A 27,048-nucleotide genomic window follows, 5' to 3' on the forward strand; every position below is an offset into this window, starting at 1 on the left:
AGGCCAACCAGTTGTTAGCAGTGGGCAGTGGGCATGCTTCAAACCCTTGTATATTTCTGGTAAGCCCACAGTATTTTTTTAGCAACCAGACAGCTGTCTTTTAGGCAGGGACCAGCCCCTCAGCCTTCAGTGGTAATTAGAGAGGGAGGCAACAAGGGACACAACTGAACAAAAGGGAAATAATAAGTGCGTATAAACCTCTTCAGAAAATACCAATCACGCCCTAAAATGCCCCAAGACTCTTTATTCAAATAAGACAAAATGTTGGGGGTTAACCTGAGAGAGAGAGCTAAACCTGCAGATACCAATTATCTTCAGGGCTGTAAAGGTAATTCTGATAATTCACTGAAAGACAAGGCCTTGTACCTCAAAAATAAAACATAAAAACAACATTATCAAATACTCTCTCTGCAAGATTATTTTCACAAAGTCTCCAACATGATGTCCGATAAAACAACTGGCAATGAGGGACACATAGTGGATGTAGGACAAACAAAAAAGCACAGATACAGAAATATGATACTAAAAATAATGAATATAATCATTAGACCCACCCAATAAAATCAAAAGGCATACAGGGTTGGGAACTAAAGCCAGAAATATAGGGACCTCAGTGACAGATGATAAATCAAGCCCTGGTGCTAGTCCGAAGGAAAAAAACTTCCAGAAGACAATTAAACATCCTTTGATAGAATACCTGAAGGAATAGCAATACATAGTCACTTTCCTCTTTATCTGTAGAAGAGGAATCGTGAGCTTTGGGTAGAGGAGTAACACCAGCAATAGGAACAACTTACCCTGTTATCGAAAACCCTGACAGAGAATGATTAGCAGCTGTCTTAAGAGCAATGAGGGTGGAGAGCTTAGAAAAACTGAAAGAAGCTGAGCAATACCAAAACAAAATTTAGGAAGCTTGTAGTTTAGATAAAACACTTATAAACCAGCCTGCAGGATCTCACAGATACAACTTTAAATAATGTGCAAGGTATTCTTAGGTTGGAAAAGAATACTCAGTCTCCGTCAGCTAGTCGTGAAAGTCTGCAGAACCATTCAGGATGAATTAACCTTTTAACTAACAAAAAAAGAAGAAGGCGCTGAAATAAAGGAGTTAGTGGTCACATTTTTACAGGAGTCAGTTTGAAAGGACAAGCTAAGTGAAGATTCAAGATGTGATATTCAGAGAGTACAAAATCAACCATTTAAGTATAACCCTGCTACAGCAAAACTCAGGAAAATTTTGATAAAACGTTTATCAAAGCTTAAAAGAGAGTATTCCCAGCTTTATTGAAAGTTATGTGTGAGAATAAGAGGTACATTTGGCAAACTATTAAGGAAGTGGACGGATTACTGACAGAAATATGTATTAAGGAGCTTAAGCAATGGGAATGTAAATTTTGAATCACTTCATCACTTAATTTGTTAATGTTCCTAAATATTTTGCACCTGTATTGTACTTTTGTACTTTAAAGTTTAGTACACCCACCACAGCGAGAGCGAAAACACAAGAGAGCTTGAAAAGTCTCCAATATGGATATATTTTGGACATGGATGTTTGTCAATGTAGGGAGAGGTTAAGAGACTGCTCAGGGTGGGTGAGTGGTACCACTACAATTCAAATAGAGGTGGGGGGGCGAATAATTTCACCAGTAACCAAGATTTATAGGTATGAGCCTTTGTGATGACAATACTTCTCTTCTGAGATTTTGAACGTGGAATGTCAATGATCTATGGAATCACTCCCAAAAAGAACAGAATCCTGGAGTATATTGATCAGGAACAAAATGACATAACATTTTTGCAGGAGACATTCTTAAGCAAGCAGAATCAAATATTGGGCTGATGTCAAGAAGGGGAGATACTTTAATTATTAATAACAGGTGGTACAGCTATTGACATACAAAAAAATACTGTGCACCTGCGTAACCAAGCAGACTGTGCAGCCAAAATCTAGATAAGCCTGTTACAAAAATGTATTATTGAAAATGGCCTGGTTTGTTTCCCCTTATACAGTAGGAAACAATTGTAACATTGTGGTAGATGACAAACTGGATGGATCAAATTCACACTTACCTCCTCAAATGAATAAAATTAGATTCGTTTTAAAAAGAATCATGACTGAGTTCGACCTTAATGCTATATAGAGCAATAGAAATTAATTAATGCTTCCTTGTAAATCACAGATAATAGCTGTAGTAACTAAAAGTCTTCATTTTCCAATTCAGCTCACAGATCATGCAATTGTGGAAACAACCAACAGTATAATTGTTAAGGTAAAATCAATTCCACAAAGTACACAGGAGATGTCTTCACTAAAAGGCAGAGCATGCAAATAAATTTATCTCAGGATCCGGAAAAGGTTCTTTCCTGGTTAACCTTGGGTCTTCCAACTGCAATTCAGACTGGGATACATACAAAAGGGGTAACCACCTCCACTAGTGTAACTCAACATAAACAAGAAGAGAAGAGATTAAGCATTATGAGTAATATATCAGCAATTAACATTAGAAATGTTAGGTTTAGATATAGGAGATACCTGCAGATTACAAATCAAAAATAATGTTAACAGAGCTAAGGCTGAACTGCAGCCCACATTAGACACTATCATATTAAAAATGGGAAACCAGCAAGCTAAAACATTTTTAGTATAGTGAGAAAGTGAAATTGATCTTTGTGTGGAAGAGTAAATCAGATGGACCCTGTAACAAAGCTATATGTAATCAGGATAGGTCAGCACTCATAACCTCAGATGGCGAGATGAAACCGACTTTTTGGAAATGTTTGGGAAGTCTTCAGAAAGAGGAAACCTACCATTAGTCAGATGAAATAGAAAAGTGGTTGACAAGTTTGGAATCCCCAACACAGCGTAGAAGACAGAGAGAAACTGGAAAAGGATTTCACTACTTGAATATTCTGGAAGGTATAAACCTGCAGGAGATAAGAAAGCAGCTGGTTCACTGTCACAATTGTAAAAACTATAGAAAGATCAGCTGACCCCAGTTTGGACTATGCTTTATAACAGTGATACTCAAAGTACGTCCCAGGGGCCGCATGCGGCCCTCCTGACATTTACATGCCGCCCCAGGTCAACAGCAGCACTGTGCTGCTGATTGTTCGACTTGGCACCAGCACTAAAAATGGTTAAATAAACGGGCAAGTATTTAATTGGAGGCTAATTCAAAAGTGAGTAACTAGGCTGTCCTGGAACTCAACTTTAGAAACACCTTCATCATTAAAGACATCATGCAGCAAAAATATAAAAGTATGATCTGTTTGAAATTTAAAAAGTGCATTTCATTAACCTGCAGAACTGTTTCACCTTAGTACACACAATTATGTCACTGTATTGAGGAGTATTTTTAGAGTGATAGTTTTGAAACATAAATTTAGAAACTTTCATCCGCTCCCCCTCCCCCCCCCCCACAACCTGACAACAATGTGAACTGTAAACTAAGAGGCAAGCCAGTTGTTATGTGAACTCTTTGGGAGGGCTGGGTTTCTATTATACATGAACAACATATTTTATTAAATCAGACACAGAAGGTATAATGCAGCATACATCCTGAAGATGTATTTCAAGGTTCTTATATGTGATGATGAAGAAAAAGGAAAAAAGGAGGTAAAGTGAAGTCAAACATTTGCCTAGGATCACACAATTTGGTTAAGTAGAAAAGCCGGGATTTATACCCAAGTTTCTGGTTTCACATTGCGCAATTCAGACACTAGATGTATACGCTTCACTTACCCTACTACCACTTTAACACTACCCCTCCCCACCCCCAGCCCTCCGACTGTGGCCATCGGTCACATCACAGACCAAACAGTGCGGCCCCTGGGAAAATGTTTGTGAGTACCCATGCTTTATAATGACATCCAGCAACGTAATAAAATACCTAAATAGTGTTCTAATGCTGCTATTAACCTAATATTCAAACCTGATAAAACCCCCATTACTGCAAAATTATCCACTTCTTCCATTATTAAATTCAGATCAAAAACTGTTCTCTTGCATTGTGTCTAAAATACACCAGAGTCTAATAAACTTCTTAATTCATAATAACCAAAAGAGGTGTATCAAAGGCAGATTTCTTGAAGACTTGACTCAATTAATGATTGCTGCAACTGAAATTGCTGAGTCCGATGGAAAGCCTTTGGCTACACACTCTCTTGATGTATTCAATGTATTTGATAGTTAATTTGGCCATACCTCTGTAAAGTAATGCGTCAAGCTGTCCTTGCCAGACATTTATCTCAGCAATACAAAATGCTATTTCAAACCCACAGCTAAAGTTTTTATTAACTCAAAACTAATGTGAAATGTTATGATTGAATAGGGCAGCAGACATAGTTAGAAAATATTTAGAACGTCTGGCATGTAAACTGACAACCATTCTGTTAAGACCAATGTTCAAATATTTTAAGTTAAAATTGCGTTATGATAGACAATGTGGTGGTTATGTCAACTAACCTTGAAGTTATTATCCCCAAAGTCAAGGAAATTATAGACAGCTTCTCAAGATTAACAGAATATGAACTGAACGAAGAGAAGAGTGAGATCATGATCTGGAACAGCAACACTATCAAGAGGAGGCTGCTTAATTTATGGGTTATTATGTTTTTTAGAATAGCATTTTATTTCAATTTGCAATTGACATAAGGTTGTCAAAGTAGTAACCAATTGCAACAATACTCGCACATCCCCCCCCCAACCCCAGTGGTATATGTTACACATTCAGTTTGGTTTGGCGAGTCCATGTCCTTGCTGATTGTCTATTCTGGATGGTTTAGTATCTTTCATTTTGTCCTCAGTTAGTCTCGCCACAGTTCAGGTTCTCTCTGTTCCCCGTTCCCAACATCCCATCTCACGATCTCCATGTCACTAGCACCCTGAGGACGATCCTTCATTGGTCTCCTCTCCCATAGGTAAATAAAATTGCATCAATCATTCTAAAGAAATGCAGTATGGAGTAAAACTCTCCTTTAAAATGGCCAGGGTTCCTTCTATCCCTGATTGGAAGAAGCAACATTCTGAAAATACAATTCTCCCAACATTAACATTTATTTTTAATGCTATACCATTTTAATTTGATATATCTGAAGTAAAGTAGATCTGTATCAAGCAGCTTTAACATGCAAAACAGCACAGAAAAAAAGCCCTGGATTCCACCTAACCGAGATGTCACATTCATTCTTATCTAATACTCACACAAAGGCTATGGATACAAATGCACTTTGATACATAAGGTTGTGAAAGCAAGATCTGAAAAACAGAATAAAAGATGCAAAGAAGGACACTGAAATTCCTATATACAACAACGCTTTAAATGGATCTGTCTACCCATTTAACTATGGTAGATACACAAAAATAACACTGGGACTATCTTAAGATTCCACTCAGATATATTAAGATGAAAGGTTCATAATGATATCTTTCTTTCCAGAGCGTTCTTGTATTCAGATTTAAATGCAAGGGTGTAGCAAGATACAGGGTAGGCTGGCAGTAAGAGTGTAGAAAGTGAGCACTATACATACAATGGATTTACTTGTTGGAATTTCTCATTACTTATGTTTATCTCTTTAAATTTCAGGATAGCATAACTGAATAAAACATTCCCTCTCGTTTTCCGTTACTTTATGTTTCAGATATAAATTAACAAAGTCTAAAAGAGACAGACACGGGTTCTTGCTCTTTTTCTGTACCCTTCTCCAGAGTAGATACTGTAAATTCTACTGCTCCTATTTACATTGGTACGCTGAAGTGTTTAAGCACCTGAAGCATTTTAATTTGCCAGGGGCCTGTTGCAATATATAATTTGAAATTATGCAGGGACATTCATCTGCCCTGAATACGCCAAAAGATTTTATCCTAGAGTAGCAGAACTAAATTTATCTACCCCAAGGGATGCCATCATATGTGGTTCAAATGGATTATTTCTTTATATAACCTTTGTCTTGCTTTGAGAAGTAGGGGTGTTTTCCTAAAGGGTTATGTAACATAGGTATACTGGGCTGGGGTCTATGCCAATTATACTGGATAACCACTAACAATGCAAATAATTCCCCCAAAAAATAATTGTAAGTAAATGTATCTTAAATCAATATCATACTTATGTGATATGGCCTTGAGCCTTTACCCTTAAAGAAAAAGTTCTGTTCTAGAATATCTAAAAGTCATCAATTTTTAATACATTCGTCCAGATGTTGGCCTTTGCCTACAACTTCATACCTAGTTCATATTAGGGAATGTAATCCGCAACTGTCTCGAATATTCTAATCTTCCCCAGGACTTTCAAGGGTACTGTAAGAATAAAAGTCCGGAGCCCCAGTATGTCTGAAACCTTTTCTGATTCCTATTTAATTGGTGAACCACTACATGCAAGATTTGTAACACAGAGACTGACATTTTATGTGCAAACTTCAGTGTTCTTTTAACTTCATATCTAAGTGATATCTTGTTTCTGTTAAAAGTTATGTTAGTAGCATTTGTATAATGTCCTTCTGTTACCATCATGCTGTAGTACTAATCTACTCCCAAAACCAAGTACTTTTATTGGTGGTCGGGATATCAACTTTAGATTCTTGTTGCTAATTGTTATTAGTTATCATTTTCCTTTACATATGTAAGCACTCTAATAAGTGGTGTTTTAATTTTGAAGCAATCCCATTCAAATTCAAAGCGTACGTTGTATTGCCACTAAAGGCTCAGGTTCCCCGGCAAGGGGTACCAGGCTTTGTCTGGAAAACCTATTTATCTGTATCAGGCTTTTATGTAACCTGAAATTGCACACGGTAGAGTGAAAAGCCAAGCTACCTATAGGTAAGTCGGGTCCCCTTTCAAAAAAGGAAATCTTGCCTTGTTCTCAAATAGCTTTTGGTGTGCCTTTATAGGTCTTGCATACTAGACATTGCATGCACTGTCTGTTGTGAGACGTAGAGTTAGCTAATAGTGGGTTTAAAGCCCTCCCACTGCTTATTATTAGTTGGCTTCCATGTCACTTTCATTTGTTAGTATGAGTGAGCTATACTTCTTCTTTTTGTGTTTGGAGCTCCTTTGCAGCATGGAAGCATTACTATGTTCTTGCACAGCTCTCTCTTTCAGGTGCTACTTTTTTCTTTTTGTTTAAGCATCCCACAAAAGCACAGGTGTTTTCCAGCTACCTCCCTAGTGTGCTTCTCTGCTCTTCTCCACACTGCTGTCTATCACCTGTGTAGTTTCTCCCTAGCCTCCCTTTATGTTGCACTCACTATTGTGTGCTCCCTGCATATATTTCTTTCTCATCCCTGTGCTTCTCCCCCTCCTAAAACCATGTCGCTCTCTTTCTTGCCTGATTGCTCCCTTCACCCTCTGTGCTGGCACCCACCATGTTGCTTCCTGGTCCTCCTATTGCAACAGCCCCCCATATTGCTTCTGCACCCTCACAGCATGTCTCACCCACATTTGCTTTGCCCCTCTGTTGCTTCCACGCCTTCTGCCCATATCCATTCCCCCTAACCCACTTTCCAAAATAAAAATACTTCAGCATGTTTGTTTTTCCTTTTATTTGGCAATCTTTTTTTGAATCTTTATAAAGGACAAGGGTAACGCATGGATAGCGAGGGACAAAGGGTACATAATATTATAAAGGAACAATGGTCACTCATTTGAACAATAATGCCAATTTATTTTGTCTAATAAACATTTTTATTGTTAACACAAAAAGCAAACAATTGCACACATAAAGAGACTCAGACACTAGTATGTGACAAAAAAAAACCAAGAAATTAGGTTAGTCACAATTTAAAGCAGCACCTATGTCCTTATTACAATAAACATTATAATAGGGGCAAGGTGCAGAGTCGACGGCATTTTGGGCCAGATGTATCAAGCAATTTTGCATTCAAAAACGGTGCGAATCGCAAAATTAGCCGTTTGTGAATGCAAAAATGCCTTTCAAGATGTATGAAAGGCATTCGCTGTGCAATTTTAAGGAATCGCTAAAATAGCAATTCCTTAAAATTGCGACCACATTTAGAGAATCGCAAATTGTGATTCTCTAAATAGAAAATTGCAAATAGGGAATTCCTATTTACGATTTCCAAAGCACCTGTATCAAGCATTTCCTAAATGCGAGTTGGGCATTTAGGAAAGGCAATTACCACCAAATCCAATTTGGTGGTAAGCATGTGCAATTTTTAAAATGAGTTATAAATGCATTTTTAAAAATGACATGTAGCGCACACATCCCCTTAGGGCATGTGTGTGCTTCACATGTCCGCAAATATTTTTTTGGGGTGCATCAGAGGGGGCCTTAGGCCCCTAGCAGCCCGGGGTTTGCATTACCTAGTTTGCAAATTTCTAACTGGAATTCGCAAATTGGGAAATACAAAACCATTTGCACCTACAGGCCCATAGGGATAAATGGAGTCACATTCTCTAATTGCGATTCGGTAATAGCGATTGCGAATTTTAAGAAATCGCTACTACCGAATCGCAAATTTCATACATACCATTATGCATTTCTTAAATAGCGATTTCTTAAAATTCGCTATTTAAGAAATGCAAAACGGATCTTTGATACATCTGGCTCTTTGATCCTTACAGAATCATAGGATCATCATCAGGACTTTAGAAAATGTTGCCAGACAGATTTTGTACATAATGGTACTCAAGAATGAGCTGTTCATATGATAACAGGGCCCAGGAATACGGAGACCTTGCATAAAGCAATATGCAGTTAGAAGGCTGATTAACAATCAACCACTGCCTCTTCAAGGCGAAAAAAAGTGAGCGCTCAACTGATTCACTACAACAATCACAAAATAAATCTATTGGTTGCCACAAGACTCATGACTGATGCGGGCATTTAGAGCGACAAACGGCACTGGCGTACAATCCCGCTTAGCTAGGCTGCTATGCTTGCAAGGTGGATTTATCAGGCCATGTTTAAGGATAATCTGCCACAGAATGACAATCTGATATATCACAGGATGTGTCTATTAGGCGAAATATATGGGCATAATTGTTTTCCTATTACATTAGCAGTAAGTGTTCTGATAAGGGGCCATTTTTCCTTTATGAAATTCGAATTGGATCGGCAAATAAAACGAAGAAAAAAGTGTTGGTATAATTTTTTTTTGGTGCAGTTATTTAGTCACACTGCACACAATCGGGGATGCTATACAGCGTAAATAAAAGTTGTTAGCAAAGGTAATAGGTTCCATCTGCGAGACATATTGCTTTGGCCTGCACCCTCTCTCTCACAGGTTATTTTAGCACGATAATTCATTGCACCCAGGCTACAGCATCTGTGGCATGTCCTAAAGAACGTGCTCAGGCTTTTCATTTCATATACTGCCTTCCACTAAATCTGACAGTGCCTCCCCTTCCCATAAATTACTCCGGGAGGGAATTTACCTTGCTCCTAAGGGAATTTACCTTGCAGACCAGTCTAAACCAACATCTTTGCCAGAGGCTGGCATGAAGATTCAGGAGTTGTACTACGTTGGTGCAAACTTCCTGGCCTCAGTAGCAGGATTATTCTTGCTGTAGATCCTGAATTGTGTGTCACCGTTGAAATAAAGGAAGAACATTCACACACTGTGGCAACGGACATCTTACCTATTTCCTCCGTTTGGTTATATATATATATATATATATATATATATATATATATATATATATATATATATATATATATATATATATACATATAAATGTAACACATTGTGATGTTGCTAAATGGTAGTGCGTTACTCCCTATCAATTAGCAATGTCCTGATAAATTTCTCCACAGAGGAATTGTTTGCATAATACTTGCACCAAGTCTGCAACTCCTGAGCACGTTTCTCCTCACTTTACACTGGAACTGCACGTATTGCACCAACACTGCAATGCCTTGAAGCATTCCACTACACCTTAACCTTGTACTCCCAAGTTACATTCAGCAACACAGTAAAGCTCCAATGGGTGGCTGGGATAGACAGCGCTCTCACTAAGTTACCACAGTAGTAGCAAGTGGAAAAAGTACGAGCTTACTACTTGGTGCCCAAGAAGGTAGGAAAACTACCAGAATCTCCCTCAGTCAATTGCAAGTTTAATAGCTTCGAGCACACATTTGTGATTGATCAAAACTTTATTCGTTACATCCCACATGTCTGGTTGAACTTCATACCATAACTATAGATCATGCAATGGTTCATAAATGATTTCTTGTAATTCTTGTATCGTTCAAAATTATACAATACACAAGATAAAGCCAACACGTGTTTCATCAGTGCTGCATGGGTAGCAGCTCACTTCTTCAGGGCTGAAATAAATCCATATACAAAAATAAGTATAGGGAGGAGCAATTCCAAGTTGTGAATCACTACCAAATAGTGGAAATCTATTAAGAATTTTGATTCAAACCTCCACTTTTAGTACCCTCACAATAGAAACCATCATCACCCATGAAAGAAATTACATTATGATTAATAGTGAAAAAGATGGAAATAAAAACTAATGGAACTCTACAACCACCGCAATCAAGTTACCTAAACATGCTCATCCCATCCCAAGTTGTGCCCAAAACCATCAATGAACGCTAAATCCATGCAAAAACTTTCTCCAAACTCATTGTTATGAATGTATCTAATTGTCAGTGAAAGCATTTCCTTTGATAAAAATGAAAAATTAAAGCACTAATTTACGAGTAATCTTTCTTGCAATGCCAACACGAGGCATACCATATCCGCCTACCTTATAACTTAAGTAATCTCAACCTTCAAATTCTATAGAAGGGCCAAGTATATCTAATGGGAAACGTCCGGAACAACGACTCACTAACAACGATTCCGTTGTTAACGCAAGTGGAACCCCACTTGCGTTAACAACAACTCCCTTCTTCTCTGCCTTAACCACGCATGTGCTGAACAGCGCACATGCGTGGTAAAGGCAGAGAAAAATGGAGAGTGCATTGGGAGAGGACGCAGTCAGGTTAGTGGGGCTGGGGCAGGGATAGGGGTAGTTATTAAGGGTGAGGGGCTTCGGGCGGGTGGTTGCGGTAGCTTGTTTTTTTAGGGGAGGGGTGGGGGGATCTGGGTAGTTATGGTTTTTAGGGGTGGGGGATCTGGACTGTTCTGTTTTTAGGGGCGGTGGTGTTGGGGTACTGTTGTTTTTGGGGGCGGGATAATTTGTTTTTTGGGGGTGGGGGGTCGGGGTAGTTTGGTTTTTGGGGTGGGGGATCGGGGTAGTTTATTTTTTGGTGGTGGGGGTCAGGGTAATTTGGTTTTTGGGAGTGGGGCAGGGTATTTTGTTTTTTGGGGGTGGAGGGGTGGGGATTGGGGTAGTTTGGTTTTTGGGGGTGGGGATCGGGGTAGTTTGGTTTTTGAGGGTGGGGTAGTTTGGTTTTTGAGGGTGGGGGATCAGGGTAGTTAGGTTTTTGGGGGTGGGGGTTGGGGTAGTTTGGATTTTGGGGGTGGGGGATCGGGGTAATTTTGTTTTGGGGATGGGGGGGTCAGGGTAGTTTGCTTTTTTGGGGGTGGGGATCGGGTAGTTTGATTTTTGGGGTGGGGGTCGGGGTAGTTTTGTCTTGGGTAGGGGGGTCAAGGGTACTTTTGTTTTTGGGGTGGGGTAATTTGTTTTTTGGGGGTGGGGGATTGGGGTACTTTTGTTTTTGGGGTAGGGGTCGGGATAGTTTGGTTTTTGGGGGTGTTGGCTGGGGGATCAGGCTAGTTTGGTTTTGGGGTGAGGTTCGGGGTACTTTTATTTTTGGGGGTGGGGCAGGGTAATTTGGTTTTTGGAGGTGGGGGGATCAGGGTACTTTTATTTTTAGGGGTAGGGGGTCGGATAGTTTGTTTTTTAGAAGTGTGGGGGGGAGGATCGGGGTAGTTTGGTTTTTGGGGATGGGGGTTGGGGTAGTTTTGTTTTGGGGTGGGGGTCAGGGTACTTTTGTTTTTGAGAGTGGGGGTAATTTGGTATTTGGGGGTGGGAGGTCGGGGTAGTTTTGTTTTTGGTGGTGGGAGTCAGATATTTTGGTTTTAGGGGGTGGGGGGATCAGGGTAGTGTCGTTTTGGGGTACTTTTGTTTGTGGGGATGGGGCAGGGTAATTTGGTTTTTGGAGGTGGGGGTTGGGGGATCAGGGTAGTTAGGTTTTTGGGGGTGGGGTGGGATGGTTTTTGGCAGTGGGGAATCGGGGTAGTTTGGTTTTTGAGGGTGGGGTATCGGGGTACTTTTGTTTTTGAGAGTGGGGGTAATTTGGTATTTGGGGGTGGGAGATCGGGGTACTTTTTTTTTGGTGGTGGGGGTCAGATAGTTTGGTTTTTGGGGGTGGGGGATCAGGGTAGTTTGGTTTTGGGGTAGGGGTTTGGGGTAATTTTGTTTTTGGGGATGGGCAGGGTAATTTGGTTTTTGGAGGTGGGGGTTGGGGGATCAGGGTAGTTAGGTTTCTGGGGGTGGGGGTGGTTTGGTTTTTGGCAGTGGGGAATCGGGGTAGTTTGGTTTTTGAGGGTGGGGGCTCGGGGTACTTTTGTTTTTAGGGGCGGGTGGGGGGAGCGGGGTAGTTTGGTTTTTGGGGCTGGGGGAATTGGGGTAGTTTGGTTTTTAGGGGTGGGGTGGGGGGTTGGTTGTTTTCAGGGCAGGTGGGGGAGGTCGGGAAGAGTTTAGGGCTCAGGGTGGGTGGAAGGTGTCCGTGGCAGTTTTGTTTTAGGGGTGGGGGGTCAGGTAGTTTTAGTATTAGCTGTGGGGTACTTCTGGGCCTTAGGGCTGGTGGGGGGTCACATGCTAGAACCACACATACCGTTCCCACACATGCCTTTACTAGGCATGCTTTTACAATGAAAAATCGTTGTAAAGGCATGCGTGGTAAAGGCATTCGTGGAAACAACGCAGCCGTTGTTCCAACAGCGTTGTTCAGGCAAGCATGGTTCCAACATTAGTTGTTCCATCATACATTCATATCCAACCCATCCCAAAAGTTGGAAAGAAATACAGGAAATACCAATCAGAACACTTATCCTACCTATACAGTAATAATGTATCACTCCATTGTTAAGACCAAATTCATCCGCACTCAACCACTATCAGAGTCTAGCACTCTTAGCAGAACTAATCCATTTTCACATGCTAACTAAACAAAATATGAGCAGCACGTAAGAACAGCACATTGGATATACCCACTGTACATGTCAGTGCCATTCTAAATCTCCCCCATGGTAGGGATACATTTCACCTGGCACGGCCACAGCTTAGTTAAGCAATAATAATAATTACAGTATTCTTATCCAATTTACGGTACAAAACAAAGCAAGGAAAAGTACAATGGTAATTATCTATAACAAAAAATTATAATAAAACATACTATATGCAAATCATTTTCAATTGAGCAATGCGCTTTGGAGCACGCAATCTTCAATGTACTAGAATATCACAAATTACATTTCCGTGTACATTGGAAAAATTCAGTAATCCCATGGGATTAAAAACGCCAAACCAAGCATAACATCTCATCAACAGTATACTTAAAATTCCTCACTACCCATGTAATATTCAACTAATACACAACAAACCATACCTCTCAATAACCGGGTAGAGTGGTCCCGTCGCATCTAGACCTTCCAACCTATGAAACTCAGGTGCCATCTTGCCCGGCTTTAAATAACGCTCCATGATCATAGACTACGATAGTCAAGTGATCCAGGACGTAAAAGAGTGTACTCTTTTCTCATAAAAACGGATGCCATATTGGAAGGCCTTAAACTCCAAACTTCGGGCATCTGAATTTGGCGGTACGTCAGTACACATAACCGCCATGTAATAAAGGTTATAAATCATTTTGTTATTACTCGGTACGGCAATATCACCCCGCACAAACTACAAACTCCGGGCATCTAAATTCGGCAGTACATCTATACACATAACCACCATGTAATAAAGGTTATGGATCATTTTGTAATTACTCAGTACGGCAACATAAACCCGCACAATTAATAAGACAAATCCAAACTGTCTAATATAATCAATCTCATACTATCAACTGATTTTCTTTAGTGAAATCATCCTCAATAACACCCTAATGAGTCCCGTGACTCCCTTCGAGCAGCGATTGATCCCAGAATCTTTTCAACATCAATACAAGACTTTGTTCTGCTTAACTAACTATCCTACCAGACAAACTTAATAACCAAATGAATCCAATCACTCTACCAATGAATTCACTGATCCATTGGGTTCTTTATGAAACAATGACCGGCCATATCAAAGGAACATTGGTAATTCCTCATCTTATAAATCCACAAGTGATCACCCTCATACCTATCAAATGTGTACTCCTGCCAGTTCTTTCAAGAGCATACATCATCAGTTCTCTTAGTGATATGCAACTCACCCACAATTTATTAGGGAGTGAATTTGGGCCCATATTTATACTCTGTTTGTGCCGGATTTGCGTCATTTTTTACGCAAATCCGGCGCAAACCTAACTCCAACCAAATTTATGGAGTTAGTCATTTCGTCATACCGTGGAAACCTACCTTGCGTCAATGAGATGCAAAGTAGGCGTTCCCAGGCAAAAAATGACTCAAAGGCATTTGCGCCTTATTTATACTCCCGAGCAAAAATGACGCACAGGAGGAGGAGAGCCTTAAAAAATGGCTCTAAGCCTGTTTAGAGTAATTTTTAACGCCTGGGTCAGGGCAGGCGTTAAAGGACCTGTGGGATAATTTCCATGGTCTCTGACCATGGAAGCAGTCACAGGTGCCCTTCCCTTCACCCAGGGACACCCCCTGCCACCCTCGCCGACCCCTGGAGGACACCCATGGGTGAGGGGACCCATTTACGGTAAGTACAGGTAAGTATTTTTTTTTTAAGTGGCATAGGGGGGCCTAACTTGGGCCAGAAGTCCCCTGGGCATGGCCATTGGGCAGGGGGGCATGACTCTTGTCTTTGCTAAGACAGGAGTAATTTCCATGGGGGTTGTGCATCAAAAAATGGCGCTACTCAGGTTAGAGTCAATATTTTTTACTCTAACCTGACTTGCACCATTCTTTGACGCACAACCCCCAGTCTTCCCTACTCCTCCGCTGCCCGGTTAGCGTCAATTATTTTGACGTTAACCAGGCCGATGTGCCGGCTACCATCATTCACTAAATATGACGCCCGGCTGATGCGTTGGAATGGCGGTAGCCGGCGTTAAACTTTTTGACGCAAACCTGCACAAGTGCAGGTTTGCGTCAATAAGTATAAATATGGGCCTTGGTCTTAACAATGGAGTGATATATTATAACTTTGTAGGTAGGATGCGTGTTCTGATTGGTATTTCTTGTATTTCTTTCCAGCTTTTGGGATAGGTTGGATACTTTTGGACCTTATATAGAATTTGAAGGTTGAGATTACTTATGTTATAAGGTAAGGGCATATGGTGTACCTTCTGTTGTGGGTTCACATTGCAAGAAAGATTACTAGTGAATTAGTGCTTTCATTTTTGATTTTTATCATAGGAAATGCTTTCACTGTCTATTTAATTCATTCATAACAAGTGTTGGATAGGAGGTTTTTTGCATGGATTTAGCGTTCTAAGTTGGACACAACTTAGGATGGGATAAGCAGGTGTGCTCGAAGCTATTAAACTTACATGCAGCAACACACATTATGCATTCATCAACACCAATTTTTTTTTACATACGCAACATTTTCTACAACCACAAACATAATAAACTCCGCAAGTCTTTTTTTTTTAAACATGTTTTATTGGTTTTCAATAAAGCAGGAGGCCCGGCTTGGCTCATTGTTACATCATTCATTTCACTTATAAGATTAGGTAGCAGTATCATGAGTATACATTTCGTACCTGGCATAGATAATCATATGAATGCATCCACTACAAATGATGCTCTCCGTCAGCCCTCAGCAACCAACAACTACAACAATCCCACGACTACCCTTCCCTCCCCCCTCGATTGCATCTGATGTAAGGTATTAAAACAGTCCTCATCTGGATGAGTCTCAGGCTGCGCAGTGTGCTTGGTATCCAGGCCACATGCATGATAGTTCCATTAGCATTCATCTGGGAGTAGGAGAACAAACCCTCCTTCCTCAGAGGTCACCCCATATCAGCATCAGCCATTGCCAGGAAAAAATATTCTCAAGGTGAGGCAGCCTCATCTACCGTGGCAGCCTGGTGTCCCATGCACATGCGCTCTCCAGGCATCCAATCCCCTTTTTTGCCTCCCTTAATAACATGGCAACCTCTTTTGTTGCCCATTTTTCCAGTTCTTTACGCCATTGTGGTAGTCTGGCCCCACCCACTGTTTTCCAATTATGCATTAGTTCACGCTTCGCTAGTAGGAAGGCCAAATCCTGAAACCTACTGGTCATTCAGTTTTTTGAAGTGTGAGGGAACCAGCTCAGTAGACAGTGCCCCGGCTTGCAGGGGATGGTCCCATCTAATACACAGGTTAGCTGCTCTGTGACCCCCGCCCCAGTATTGATACAATTGAGGGCAGCTCCATGACATGTGGAGCAGCACTGCCCCGTTCTCCGACATCTATGACAACCTGCCTCCTCCACTCAAAAGCACCGTTGTATACGCTCTGGAGTCAAATACGCTCTATGCAGCACTAAAAACTAAATCAGTTTAAAACGTGCATTGGTGAGACCTTGGGCATTCTGTTGCTCTGATATCGGGGTACCCAAATCTTCCTCCCACTTAGCCTTCAGCCTTTCAAGTGGCTGGCGGCGATTGTCTTCTATAGCCTTGAACAGATTGGAAACCATTTTAATAGTACCTGAGAAGAGGGCCATATACCCACAACAGCCCATTACCGGCGGCTCAACAATACCATTTCTCCATTGGCGGCGTGTTGCCATAGTAGTTGCTTTATACAAGAAGTGCTCCCTAGGGACATCATAGTCTGCTCTAAAATCACCCGTCTGCAGGTGAAACGCCATATGAATGATATCATGGTCGAGTTCAACTCCCTGAAAGCAGCCCGGGGTATCCACAAGGGCAGTGCTCCAAAGTAATATAGGAGGCGAGGAAGGGCAGTCATCTTCAGCAGCGCTATTCTACCTGACTGACAGCGGGAGGGTTGACCAAAATGCTATGCTACTTTTCAGTGCTCAGTGGGCACTGCCCACATTTCCATTTAATCTGCTTGATCATGGTGGATCCAAACACCCAAGTAAGACACACATGTTGGGGCCCACTGCAAGGGGGCTAGGCCATTCGGTGGTGCCAATTCCGCAACCACTGGGAACACCCATGATTTCTGCCAGTTTACCTTAAGACCCGATAATTTCCCAAACTCCTCCAGCCTGATCCTAGCCCCAGCTAGCACCTTGTAGAAATAGCAACATGTCATCAGCATATAATGCTATTCTATGCGAATGTCCTTTCACTGTCCGTCCTCTGTAGTGTGTTCCCAACCGGGCCCTGGCTTCCAGAGGCTCCACGGCTAAAGCAACCAGCAGTGGGGATAGTGGGCACCCTTGTCACGTCCCCCTCTCCACCCTGTAACTTTGTGAAATTACCTTATTTGTTTGCACCCTTGCTGTTGGGTTTGTGTACAGCAACTTAGTCCAGGCCTCAAAGCCGCTCCTTAGTCCCATTTGTGCCATCACTGCATGTAGATAGTCCCATTCTAGGCTATCAAATGCCTTTCCTATATCAACAGCCATGATCACCGCCCCACTGTAGTCCGGATTCCCTAGTCCAGAATAGAGAGTAGGCGTCCAATGTAGAGGAACGTGCTATGCCCAGGAATGAACGCAGCATGGGCCGGGTGCACCAGCCGAGGCATATGGGAAATTAATTGCGTGGCCAGTATTTTTACTGAGAATTTTATAATCTACATTTAACATCAACAGGGGCCAGTAGGCCTTTGAATCCCAGGGAGGTTTGCTAGGTCTCAATAATGGCACTATCAATGCTTACAGAGTAGTGTCAGGCTGTCGGCCCATTGTTCTGGCTTCATTGTGAAGTTTTTCAAATTTGGGTGCCAATTGATTTGCATACGTTATGTACCATCTCTTGCATTCGTAAAACCACAGCCGGAGGATGATCCTTCAACTACATAACAGCAAAGAGCTGGAACAACCTCCCCCTGCACCTCTGACAAAGCCCATGGTTCATCATCTTCAGGAAGAACCTCAAGACGTGGCTCTTCAGATGAGTTCCCCTCCCCCAACCCAGCACCTTGAGTCCCTCACTGGTGAGTAGCACTGCTTTACAAAAACTGATTGATTGATACCATTCCCCTGGAAATCCATTTGCCCTTAGGGTTTCCCCCTTGACATGCCCTTTATGGCTGCTTTAATCTCCTGTTGTGTGACATCTGTCCCCAAGTCCTCAGCCTCCTCAGGTGCAAGCTGCGACAGACCTACTAAGTCCAGATACGCCCCTCCTGCTGCTACCTCCCAGGTGCTTGTTCTCCAGTATAACTGAGTATAGTATTAAAGGAAACAATCATTAATCTCCTGCTGCCTAAATTCTCGGGCCCCTTTGTCCGTTACTAATGCTAGAATTGGGGTCCCTCTCTTTGCAGGATTGGCCAACCAGGCCAACAAGGTGCCTGCTTTATCACTCTCCGTATGCACATGCCCCATATATCCCTTGTAGTCAAAACATCCGGGTCTCTCTACTTTAGTGGCTACCTCCTCCTTCTTTTCTAACAAAGGCTGCTGCATGTCCAGGTGCTCAGGCCACTGTCTCTCAATCTCGCGCTGCTCCTCCTCACCAAACGGTACTTCCTCCGCCAAGGTCTTCCTCACTCCCATTTCCGTCGCTAAACATTGCTCCATGAGAGTAATTTGAAATACTTCCCATTCTACCTACGTGCTTGAGGCCGTCCCTTCATTATCCTTGAAATAATCATTTATACCTTGTCTTAACTTCTTTCTTACTACTTGATCCTCAAGCATTATAGGGTTGAGTCTCCAGGTGGGTATCTGAGGTTGGGGCTGGTGCCAGACGCAGCTCAATATTATAGGATTATGGTCTGAGATCGTAAGGGCCAAGTATTCCATGTACGTCACTGTGCCATGCACATCAGGAGAACACAGAAATGTGTCAAGTCTTACATGCAAATTATATAAACTAGAAAAATAGGAATAATCCCTATCTTGGGGATGGGTCGCTAACCATGTGTCCACCAAACTCCATTCCCCCTGCCAATGCGCAAACGTCCACTTTAGTCTCCTTGCCGGTGCTCTCTCAACAGAGGGTGTGATCTATCCATCTCTACATCCACCACACAGTTGAAGTCTTCCTCAATTAGTATAGTGTGCGTCAAAAAATTAGCCAACTGCCCTGACAGGTTCATTATGAATGAGCTCTGATCCACATTTGGAGCACAGATGCTAACTATTGTCAGGTCCCTACCCTCAAGCCTCCCGCTCACTACTACTTATCATCCCTGGGTATCCACTGCTTGTGTTGTACATTGGAATGGTACCCCTGCTCTCACCCAGATGAGAACCCCCACTAACAAAGGCAGAGTATCTAGTTTAGGAAGCATGTCCTCGCCATCTACGTTGCAATGCCGCCTCCTTCCTGGTCCGTCCGATGAGTCTCATGTAGCAGTGATATATGTGTGCCTCCTCTATTTAAATATGAGAAGACATTATACCTTTTAGAAATCGTATGCATGCCCCTGACATTCCAGGACATCAATTTATAGTTCGCTTGCAGAGCCATGATAACCATAAATTGTCTGAATGCCCTGCAGGTCCGCCCTCAATTCCAGCACATGTGCCCCTGGAGCCCCCAATCACATCAAACTGCTCAGTGTATTTATGCAATCTCTGCAACCCCAAACAAGTAACCTCCCAACATTTCAATATCCATCCCCTCCCCAGGACAAATCAGGACAAAAAACCCTGTCCAAACCAGTTCAAATTCAACCAAACAATGTGGGTTGATCCACATAAACAGAATGGGGAAATCTCAGGCCAGTACCTGCAGCTTGGGCACCCCGACCAGGACCCCAATCAGGATCATATAATAAACAATAAACAATGTTGTGTATCTTTGTTTAGTGGTCCTCGTAAACTCCTCCACCTCCTGAGAAGGGTCGGATCATGTCCACTATATCTCTCAGTTGGCGTTAGGTAATAGGCAACCCGTGTTCGATCTCTATATAATGTTATCTGCAGTTCCAGGCGTGACCTGAGGGAGTATTATGGTGGAAGTTTTCGACACACATGGTGGGGTTGGGGTCGGAGGGCGCTAAGGGCGCAAGCAAAGTGGCGCTGCACTGGTTGCAGCACCACATTCCTTAAATCTGGCCCCTAGTGTCTACAAAGCCTGTTTTATTTTATAAATGAGAGATAAAATCAGTGGTGAAATGGTTTAAACCCCCCAGGATTTGATCATTGATAAGGAGAGGTCTTTGCACTAGAGCTATCACCAATGCTCATGCTAGATTGCCAAGCCCCCTGCTGTCAGTCGGAGAGTTGTTTCCAGAAGCCAAACTGAAGGTGTTTCTCACTGTGAACACATACCCTGCTTCTACAGCAGAGATCTGATAACAAATAGCTGCAGCCAACTACTCAAAAGTATGATTCATCTTATGAAACCCGCAGGGCACGTTTTGCTATGTATTGCTGTAGCTGAGGTTTAACACAGTGTTTAGAAACCGTGTTAAGATGAAAAAACTCGCTAAAAATGTTAGAAACATTTATCTTGTTTTCGCTGGCTGTTACATGCCTAACTGCTTCTGTTTTCTTTTTCTGTGTTGCTACTGTACATTTTACATGCAGTAGACTGAGAGTTTAAAAATAAACATTTTAAACTACATGTTCCAGTTTCTAAGGGCCAGATGTACCAATGGATTTTACCCATTCTGTGTCTATGGGAAAAAGCTTTCGTACATATGGCCCTAAGTGCTATCTTCGAGAGTGCTATTCATAAAGAAAACACTGCCTGCGCAAGATTGCCCAGTGGCTAATGTCAGGGCTGCGGTCCAACTGATTTTCTAATTCATTGATGATGCATTGAACTAAATCCTTGCCACAGAGGGTAAGAAATGCAACCTCTGCAGCTCTGGGTGGTTAGGGGGACAGTATTTTGTATCACAAGTATGTCCAACGTGGAAAAAGGTTTTGTGTGCATGTGATGACCAGAGTTGCACATTTACTGTGGTATATTTCGCTCAACCTCTGTGTGCAGTGAAGCAAAAAATGACAGATGCTTTAGCTTATAAAGCTTTGCACTAGGTTGTAAGGGTGCAGGAATGCAGTCTGACCTTGTATTGAGTGTCTCTGTGTTGTGTATGAATGTTAGAGATGCCAAAGACCATGTCACTGCGAACATGAAGCTACATTTATGCATGGAGTGGAGTGAAAGAGTGAGAAATACCTGTGCATGTGGTTTTCATTTTGTCCTTAAGGAAGAAGTGGTACTCAGTTTGAAGTGGCCATGAGCCTCGATTCTGTGGCATTCATGCCCTTCTTGGGTTGAAAAATGGGTCTCTCTACAGAATGGTTAGACCTTTCATCATCTATCAATTACTGCCTTCCTGAATTCCAGATTGTCTAGGAGGTTGCCTGTCTTGGCAAAAAGGGAGTTCTATAGTTTGCTGCTGTATTGAGGGCAATTTTCCACCTATGTGTTTCTTCTTGTACAGCCCTTGGTGATGATGTCTTCATGAGCAGTGCTTTGAATGCAGAACTTTTGTTTGTGGGTAGCTACTGAAGAGCTGAAGTGATATCACACTGGCGAAGGTCCATGACCCTAATTTCTTCCATATTTAGGATTGTTTTAGGACTGTTTGCAGTCTTCAGTGTAGTCACACAGAGGCCCGTTGATAGAGTTTGTTTGCATTGTCTAGATGAGACATGATGAGGATGTTGTTGATCTGGAGCATCAAGTGTAGATATTGTTTTGTTAAAGTTCTTGTCCATAAAAATATACGTATTAACACTAAACAGTTCAAACATGCATTTGAAAACACAAAAAACTTAAACAGTGATATATCCAATGTTAAAATCACTAATCATTTCCTAGTTGTGTTAAAACATGAAGCCACAGCAGGGAAAGTTCTTTCTGAACACAGATCTAACAAATAACCAAATGCCTTCCACATTTTGTATTCCAGTTTCATAGAATATCGATTAAATATAGTTTTTAGTGTAGCTAATGAAAAAATGCAAAGAAGCAATAAATGAGTAAAGACATGTGGGCAGTGTCTTTGACACTGGAAACAGAAAATGATTCTCCAAAGGGTTGCTTTGTAAAAGTTCTGATAGACTTCAGGGTGAAGCCTTAACAGGTAACTGCAATATTTTGGACTGAGATCATATACCCGACAGTCAGCAATTCCTGGTGATATCTTTATAAAATTATAAATAGTCAACATCTTTTAGGAAGCTACTACAGCTTTTCCCATCAAATATGATCTGATGGAAGCCAAATAGTTTACATTATTCTTGTTGATTTTAACTGTAAAGCCTTCACTTATTCTCTTCAAAACTACATTTGTAACAGGAGTGAGATCTTCTTTCTTATCCATTTCCCACAGTCAGAATTGTTGTGTAATCATTCTTTTAAAGCAATCATATGCCAAAATAGTATTCTCCAAGTTTTTTTAATATACTGGGAATTTCAAATGTGTGATTCTAAGGGCCAGATGTAGGTAGCTAAAAAATTGCGAGTCGGAAATTGCGAGTCGTTGCGACTCGCAATTTCCGACTCGCAAAACGGTATCCAACAAGAAAAAGTTACTTCATTTTGCGACTCGCAAGTGAAGTCGCACCGCAGATTGCGAGTCCGCTGTTTGCGAGGTCGCTTTTTGCGACCTCGCTAAAAACAGACTCGCAAATTGCGAGTGGGTGTCGCAAATTGCGACTGTGTCGCAAATTGCATGCAGGTGCAGCATAACAGTTTGAAAAACACTTCCTGGCTCTTGCTGATGACATCACAGCCAGGAAGTTAACAAATACACCTGGGAGGAGGGAGGACCACACCCTTTTCTAACTGCTGAGCAACCACCTGGAGGAACAGCAGCAAGAATGGAAGACTTTGGCAGTGCAGGCAGGAAGAGAAAACTGAAGTTTTCAGAAAAGGAACTTGAGGTGCTGACAGAGCAATGCTGCCAGCACCATGACCAGCTTTTTGGAAGGGCAGCCCTGAGTGTTCCAGACATGGAAAAAAGGAGGATCTGGAATGACATCCAGGAGAGGGTCAACGCAATAGGGGTGAGCCACAGGAGTATAGAGGAGATAAAAAAGAGATGGTATGACCTGCGCTCCAGGACCAAGGAGAGGGTGGCAGAGAGCCTCAGGGAGATGCAGGGCACAGGAGGAGGCCCATCCACCGTCCCACCACCCACACCTATGGAGGAACTGGTGGAACAGACCCTTGAGCCTGAGGCAGTGGCTGGAATGGGAGTGCTGGACACATCAGCGCCAGGGACATCAACAAGTGAGTACCATGAAACATGCATGTACACCCATAACTGCCATACCCCCACCCACCCAGTACACAGCAGTATGCACAATCAAACTAGCTCCATTCCAGACTTGCAACCACCAGAATGGTGCATTATGGGCAATGTAGTTCAGTAGTCAGCTGATAGGTAATAGTTTATTAGGAGGTATACAACAGATGTTAGATACTGACAGTGTGTTCCCTATGTCCCACAGGTCTCCCACAAGACACCCCCACCAGCCAGTCCGTCCAGGGTGCAGAGAGCAGCCAACAGGCAGCACAGGAGTCCGAAGCAGCCTCTACAGGGCCCAGCACCACACCACCACAGTCCCCTCCAGCTGCACCAATGGAAATTGTGGATATCGACACAGCACCTGGTCCCAGCCACAGTGTCATACAGCAGGACCCTGAAGCTCCACTGCGTCGCAGACACAGACTCCATGTCCCAGCAGTGTCCCAGCAGGATGTAGGTGACTCATCTATGTCCGCAGCGGAGGCAGCACTCATATCTGGTCAGCGCCTGCAAACAAGGCAGATGAGAGTCATATCTGGGGCAATGCGACGTATGGAACATAATTTCACCACTGGGCTGGCACAGGTGAACACACAGTTCACACGACTGAACGATAATGTTGGTGACCTTGCACTCTCCATACGTCAACTGGTCACAGAACTAGTGTCTGAGAGACAGAGTGCAAGGCACCGTGAGCAGCAACTGGTACACAGACTGGACCGCATGGCTGCATCCATCGTCCGCCTCGCTGTCAACACCACAGGGCCGTCACGCCGTACAATTAGTTTGCAGGTGGACTTGGGCCACTTTGCAGGGGATGTGGCTCGGGGACTGGGTCACATCAGCCACGCTGTGGACATGATGGAGGCTAGACAGGTGGCTAGGGGCACGGCAGAGACATCTCAGGATAGTGAGGAGGGGTCTACCGTCAGCAGCGCATCTGCCACGGACACACGTGTCTTGAGGAGTGGCAGTGCACGTCAGGAGTCTGCTGACACACCAAGCACTAGCCATGCTGGGCGTCCCAGGCGGAGGTGATGAGCCCATGCACTGCAGGACACTTGAGGCACATGAAGTGAATGTGTCCTCATTGCAGGTGGACATTTACAGCCCCTTCCCAAAAGTTCAGTTCATCATTACTTAAGTTCACTTAATAAAAGTTCTTGTTTGTTCCACTTCACAACTGGGCTCTTTGTGTGTGACATTAGTGTGTGTGGTGACAGTTAGCACGTACCTTCCAAAGTATTGGTTTGCAATGTGGTCCCGTCTCTGCCTGCCTTGATTTGCAATGCTTCTATCCCCATGATGGCGATGTGGTAGCTCTTGCTCGTCATCCTCCGAATCTGGGTCTTCAGGAGTGAGAGGTATCCCACGTCTGGTGGCAATGTTGTGCAGTATAGCGCATGCGCCAACTATTTTGAATGCTGTTATTGGGGCATACTGGAGCGCACCTCCACTTCTGTGGAGGCATCGGAATCTTGCCTTTAACAGTCCAAAGGTCCTCTCTGTGACATTTCTAGTCCTCCTATGTGCACTGTTATATCGCCTCTCATTCTCATTGCTGGGTGTTAGGTACGGGGTAAGTATCCATGGTCGTAGCGCATATGCACTGTCACCTGTTTGGCATAAATGGACAATGTTAGCAGGGCATGGATGGTTTCTACAGTGACCTGTGTGTACGGCTTCAGGGTGTATTCAGCAATACCTAAGAGATATCCGTCTCCAAACTCCCCACGTTGTAGGCTTTGGTGTATGCCACTGTGCCTGAAAATGTAAGAGTCATGTGTACTCCCTGGAAATTTGGCTACCATGTCAGTGATAACATAATGGGCATCACATACCACCTGGATGTTCAGTGAGTGGATACACTTCCGGTTGCGGAACAGATATTCCAGATTTGCAGGAGGGCATATTTGTATATGTGTCCCGTCTACACACCCTATCACATGAGGGAAGTTGGCAATTCTGTAGAATTCCAACTTGGTGCTGTTGATTTCTGCCTCATTCCTGGGTAGGTATATGTATCTGGACATGTGTGTGAGTATGGCATCCAAGAAACATCTGAAGAACCGTGAGAGTGCCCCACCTGCCACAGCAATTACCCCATGATAGCTACCTGAGGCCAAGAGGTGCAGTGAGCGTAGCACTTGCACATGTGTGGGGATAGCGCTGCCGCGCAGTCTGGCGTTGCAGCTGCGGATTGAGTAGGTCAATTAATTCTAATATTGCTGCACTGCTGAGTCTGTATTTATCATATATCTCCTCCTCAGTTTGTTGGAAAAGTGTCTGCCTGGTTCTGTATATCCTCTCCTGTCTCTGGCTCCTCCTCCTCCTCTGCTGTGCAGCGTGGACTCTCCTCCTCCTTGCTATCACATATATCTCAGCCATCTTGAGTAACCCAGATGCCTTCTGGGTCTCCTTTTATACTTTGGTTATGGTTACCACCTGCTCTGAGTTAGTGGTAATTTGGGTGTGCAAAATGGGCTTTTTGCGAGTAGTGCAATTTGCGAGTGGCTTTTTCATATGGTTTGCGACTCGAAAATTGCGTCTCACTATTTGCGAGTCGCACAATGGGGTCGCTAAATTTGCGAGTCGGTAATGGCTCGTGTCGCAATTTGCGATTCGGAAATGGGGTTCTTGCATCCCATTTCCGATTTTGCGGGGTCACAAATTGCGATTCGGGCCATTTGCGACTCGCAAATTTTTGCTACATCTGGCCCCAAGTCTCCTATTTTTCATCCTTTGTCCACTACTGTGGTGGAGTTCAGCATGTTCTAGCCCAAGTACAATAACCTTTGTCTGTTTCTGTACAGGATACTGTGTTATTACCTCAGTGCCTGTGTTGAGCATTGCTGGAATTTGTATTTTAGAGTCATTAATCTTTTCCTTTAGTTTTATTGACATAGTTTTCTTCTTTTCCAGGCACAGTGCGTTTTATAGATTTTTTCTAGATCTTGCAAAGCTTTTATTATTCTGTATGGAATTAATGAAATAAATTCATTTGTGCCTCTAGATACAATCTCTGCATCTTATTCTGGGCTAGTTGTTGAGAAATAAGTGTAAATGTTGTTCAGTCTTGCATAGAGGCTCAGTATGAAGCACTTGCCCTTTTACAGATTTTATTATTGTTTCCAGGATAGTAAAAAAACAGACCCCCTAAGGTTTTGTGGCTTTGGGTGGTAAATTGTGCGACCAATTTGCGGCCCAAAACCTTACATTTTGCAGTATTTTTGCAGTAGACAGAAAATTCACCTGCCACAAAAATACTATGGCCCTCATTCTAAAGACCGCTTGGGCCATTTCAACTTTCCCCCTGGGCCGGCCGGCGCTAGCCAAGTTAGCGCCCGCCGGCCCAGCGGGAAAGGGGTCTGCAACACTGAAGCCGGCTCCGAATGGAGCCGGCGGTGTTGCAGGTGTGCGACGGGTGCAGTAGCACCCGTCGCGCTTTTCACTGTCTGCTAGGCAGACAGTGAAAAGCAGGCTGGGGCCCTGTTAGGCATGGGCAGTGCAGGGACCCCCAGGGGCCTCAGGACACCCGTTCCCGCCATTCTGTTCCTGGAGGTAAAAACCGCCAGAAACAGGGTGGCGGGAAGGGGGTCAGAATCCCCATAGCGCCGCCATGGTGGATTTGGGCAACCGGGGGAAATCCGGCGGGAA

Source organism: Pleurodeles waltl, chromosome 9 (assembly GCF_031143425.1).
Source record: "Pleurodeles waltl isolate 20211129_DDA chromosome 9, aPleWal1.hap1.20221129, whole genome shotgun sequence".
NCBI lineage: Eukaryota > Metazoa > Chordata > Amphibia > Caudata > Salamandridae > Pleurodeles > Pleurodeles waltl.